Source organism: Dendrobium catenatum, unplaced genomic scaffold (assembly GCF_001605985.2).
Source record: "Dendrobium catenatum unplaced genomic scaffold, ASM160598v2 fragScaff_scaffold_1126, whole genome shotgun sequence".
In the NCBI taxonomy this organism is placed as follows: domain Eukaryota; kingdom Viridiplantae; phylum Streptophyta; class Magnoliopsida; order Asparagales; family Orchidaceae; genus Dendrobium; species Dendrobium catenatum.
In genome coordinates this window covers 608099-613682 of record NW_021319588.1, presented here as the reverse complement: position 1 = coordinate 613682, position 5584 = coordinate 608099, and positions in this window count along the sequence as shown.

Below are 5584 nucleotides of genomic sequence, written 5' to 3'. Positions count from 1 at the left end.
TATAATCCAACAACACCGACATGCTATTGTTCTTATTAATTTTATCATAATTTTGAATGATGACTAGCTGTGGTTATAAGAGAAGTTGTGAATGGTTTTCCAAATTCTTGTTAGTTTTGGGCAGCCTTAGATTGATGAAATATGTAGCAGGATTGTCCATTCCTTTCTTGGAATTGTAGGTGATGTTAAATGATGGATATCATTTTTGCATGCATATTTGGACGTTAGAGTGAGATGTATTACTATGGAGTTTAGATGTGAAAGTTATTAGAACACATAATAATCAATCATGAATATTCTCATTGGTGTTGGAGGGAAACATGTGCAAGAAATATTTGCAGAAATAGATTGCCATTTAGTTGGTCTTTACTTCCTTCAGATGAGGTATAATGAGATATTGTGTCACAAGTTAGGCATTAAAATAGATGATGTTAATAAACACAAAATTAATTTAGATGTGATACTATATCGTTAGTGGCACTACCACAGATGATGAATTTATATTAAACTCATATGAGAAACTAATGAATAAACCACTTTAGAAATGTAAGAAGTTTTCTTCTGGCTCAGATTGAAAAGAGATACTACAACAATTCAAATTTTATATCTTATGCCACCCCATACAAACTCCAATCTTGCATGTGTACACCCATGACTACATGTGCATGTATTATAGGTTACGTTTGGATCCCGTGGAAGGAGAATTCCCTCTTATTTCAGGATAGTCCGCTCAAAAGCTCACTTACGAGCTGTAAAGGAGCTTATCATTGGAGCACGACAGACCACCTTTGGCCACATCCTCCAAGCAGTTGCCCTCCCTGGTGGGGGCAACCACAGAAGCTCCTCTCTCTCTCGGACATGTTTTTATTCATCTTAGCCAAAGTCAATTATTTTATGCATCTTTTAAAGTCAAGCTAAAGGCATATCTCATCCACAAAACATCATTCCTAATCGGATCATCACCGAGCTCATAGATCCATGTTAAGTCATTACTTGCCCCCTCTCACTCAAACTAGACGACATTAGACCAACTTCCTACCCAATGCCGACTTGATCTCCAGATTCCCACAAGTTCACCTTACCTGCCTCTTCTCTCACAAGAGTCGCATAAAAAATTGATAGTACAACTCTTATATTCCGTATGTATTCTACTATAACTCTCCAAGTCTTAAAAATAGGGGGTGGGGAGGCAGACAGAGGAGAAACAAAAAACAGAGAGATATACATAGAGAGATGTTGTGCCAATTTTCCCTTTTCTAGTTTAAGCTCTGCAGGATGGAGCCTTCGCTCTTATTATTGTTTTTCTCTATGAGGGATAATAAATATTCTGTCAAATTCGATCTTCTGTTCTCTTACTCTCTCTCTCTCTCTCTCTCTCTTCATCATCCTCACCTGCTGGCTACAAGTTCTCTGCTCATAGTTAGACTCATAAAGTACGGCTAGACATCATCCACCGAACAAATCTAGATTCAACAACATGCTTAATTTGTTCAATGAGCGAAACATTAAAGTTGATCATCAGTAGTCAACATTTAAGGGCATTTGTTGGTTTTTAAATGCATGATCTTCTAAAACGCTAATGTGTTAGTTGATTTCTGTGTCCTTGTAGCACACACACACAAGATGGTATAAGCAGTACTTATTTTGAGCAGATTTGTAGTGTGTATAATGTACTTATTTTGTTTAACATATTCTTTACTTAAATATGGAATACTGATTTAGAATGTTATATATATTGATGAGATAATTTTCTTATTAGTTTAAACAATTCTACTTTATATTTTTTATTTTTGAGATATCATTTTTTTAGAAGCACAATTGATTTACTGGGAATGAATTTTTATTTAACTGCGAATAATGTAAAGCTATATTGCAACGATATGGGCATAGTGAAATGGACACGATAGGACATGATTATGATGTAGACACGACATTATAATTTTTAAAGTATGCCTTAAAATTAAGAAAACAATCAAGGCATAACATTTAAAATGGCAAAAAAATAATAAAGCAATATCATATTCAGTCTTGTAGCTTATAATATCAAATTAAAATTAAGTATAAAATGTCTAGCATAGAATGTCTTGTAAATATTCTATCAAAGAACTCATGGCAAATGAAGCTTTGAGCTTAAACAAGAACTGGTTATTTTTCTTCATCCACTACTTCTAAGTTATTACTAGTTTGCCTTTATTTTTAACAATAGCTGGTATACTTCACTAAATTAATCAAACAACCGGAAAATGTGAAAGAGATTTGATGAGAAAGCTATATGTACTTTAGCCCAAAAACCTTTTACAAGTTCTAAATAAAATACCCAGCATAAAGTTTACAAGTCTGTTTAAGTAAAACAAAAGGAGGCACTCTAACACATGATACTAAAGCATTAAAAAAACAAGCATCATATCCCACCTTTAACATAGCATTTAGAAACTTTCCAATCAAACAAGTTTGATTACTAAGCAGGCTTGTAAATACAACATGCAACAGAATACCTTTAGAGGTCGGCAATTGCTTGCCTTCCTTCTTGTAGTACTCCCTCATCGACACCAGTGTCTTGCCTCTAAATTCCAGAACGTATCCATCTTACTCGACAATTGCAAGAAAGATAAACCCTCAATATCACAAAATGAAGAAGACGACGTTCGTCTATCCTCATATGCTTGTGGAATGAAGAAGAAGACGAACATGAACCTTGAATCTCTTGTTTACCTTATCTGCCTTCGAAAATAAACTCCTTCGACGAATATGCATGCTCCTTTTGCCTTCCCTGTTGGCGTATTACCCTCCTTCGGCCTCTCCTACTTGTAGAAATGAAGTACTTCGAATACAAAGTGATACAAGCTTTTTTAGGCTTGTTTTATTTAATTAATATATAGTTTTCATTAATTAATAGGACACACATGTCTTATATGCGTATCCCTTTTAATTTAAATATTATTTTAATATGACACATTTTTGCCGTGTCCGATACTTGCATGCCTTCATAAGTAAGCATATTAGTGTATCTTAGATGTAAAGCGAACATTATTAAGAGAACACCTCAACGAGGTCATCATGCCTAAATAAAATAAAATATACATAGAAGCATCAATTCTAATACAAGCAACACAAGTGTAAACTAAATATGATATATGGCCTATGTTTTGATGTCTAGGAGGTATAATAATTGTGCTTGGTGTGTAATGCTTGGGGAGTACAGATTGGCCTATCATATAGTTGATGTTATTGCCCTCCTTCCATCTTCTTGTTGTTGTTGAGTCCTTGTACTCTGGCTAGATTGAGCCAAGGAATGTGGTTATTGTGGTTGAATAAGAAAAGCATCCAATGTTTCTTCATGTATGGTGAACTAGTTGGGACTATTCAAGGGCCCTTCCAGATTGGTGAGGAATAGAAATACTGTGTAGATGTGAATAACATTTACTTCTTGAGTGGAAAAAACTCCACACCAGTTAAATAGAGGTCCAAAGAATGGCATGGAGTGCCGTACGATGAACTTATCATTTCGAATGAATCTTGTGACACCTAATGGTTCCCCAAAGTAGGTGTGCTTATTGTTGGACAATGATTTATGTGAACTGATGGACCTGCACCTCCAACCATCGATAATGGCTCATCTTCATCATAATTGTGTTCTCCTCCATGTCTGTAATTTATGATGTGCATGCTGCGCCTCACATCAGTACAAAGAGCCTCAACGTGTTGATAGTCGCTTGCGATGTTCTCCTCACCATAATTGAACATTGGCTGTAGTAGCTCCTTAGTCGCAAAATATGCATATAACATTGATATATATCATTTTACATCGTCTATAATTCTAAGGAAGGATTAGACAATCCTAATGCAACAAATATTCAAAAGATCTTTCACAATTTCTCTTATGACTGCGATTAGCTATAATTTAAAATTAAGATAATTTTCAAGCTAATAAGATGATTATATTTAATTAAGAATGGATATAAATAGGTTTGATGTGTGATTATAATCATAATAGTAATATTTAAATGAAAGTTTTTGGGAGCAACTTTAAGATTAATGTTGAGTGATGTAATAGAAAGTTTGAAGTGAGTCAAGTGACACAAATTTGAACTCATATTATGTCATGCACACATAGTATCAAGGAGAATCCAATATTATTAGATATTGGCACATCGACAATTATGTAATCACTACATAATTTAATTGGGTCATCTTAATCATCATATATATCTCTGATTAAGCAACCATTATAAGGTGATTGAATGCATAATCCTGCAAATCTACAGCACCGACATGACCTACGTTTTGACTATATTTAAGAACATGAGTTCTACAATAGTTATGTACATGATATGACAATATTAATTTAATGAGATCATAAGCAGTGATGCAACATGATGTTGGTATGAATATATTATAATCTCTAATTAATTTTACTTGTCCAAAGTAACAAACATTGAATGCCTATAAGGGTTCTAACCCTCTTTTAGTATCCATGAATAGCAAATTTTATATTAAATGAATAAATGTTAAATAAAAAAACATTTAAAAAATTCATTTATCCAAAAAATGTTTCAGCATAAAAAATTAAAATTATTTATGATGTTTTATACTCTCAAATTATAAATAATTCTCTATGTTATTTAATTTAATAGAAATAAATAATTAATAGCTTTATATAAAAATAATTGATTAAAATGAATATATATATAAAAGCAAAAAAACCTGAATTCAAATATTTGAAGTTAATATTCAAAATTACTAAAGAATTTGAGAAAATGAAAAAAAAAAAAACATAATATTAAGTATCGCACATAAAATAATAAAAATAAAAATAATAAAAATAGTAAGTTGTCATGCGGGAAACTTATTTTTCATGTGGTGACTTTGTCTTTTTTGATAAGTATAGTTTTACCCCCTTTTTTGATACTTAATTTATGTAATTCGATTTTAAAATTTTGCTTTGTTTAAATATGTTTGCCTGCATGATATCAGATTCAAATGAATCTTTTGTCTTGTTTCTTGAGAATCTTCACTTTTCCTTTGATTTAAATGACCTTTTTATTTTGTCACTGAATTGCATATGCATACTATTCTGTGCTTGTATATACCGAAGCCAACGGACCATTAAATTTACATGATATCTTACCTCAGATTGTCTAGTAATCTATTTCAGTTTGTTTACTATAGTTTCTTTTTGCCATTTGCATCATAATATTTGTTGTGTTTATTGGTTGTTGTATTTGTGCATTATTGGGGGGAGTATGCTCTGCTCTTTGGAGATGCCGTATCTACTGCGGATTAAACTTGTTATTAAATTATAATCATGTTTCACAAGCTGCAACTTTAAGTACATAGTTCTAGATATAAATTTCAATCTTGGATTTACTTAAAATACTCTTAATAACATGATTCAAAGGGTGCTAGGCCCTTGTTATATGCTGCTTAATTTCAAATTTAGTTCTCTGTTTTGTTATTTGTGATGCTCATTAACGAGTGTGTATGTACTTTTGTAATAGGTATTACATGCTCTAACTTGAACATTCTGGAATATCATTTATCATATTCATTGAGTCAGCCGAGGTCAAGCACACGACTGTATATA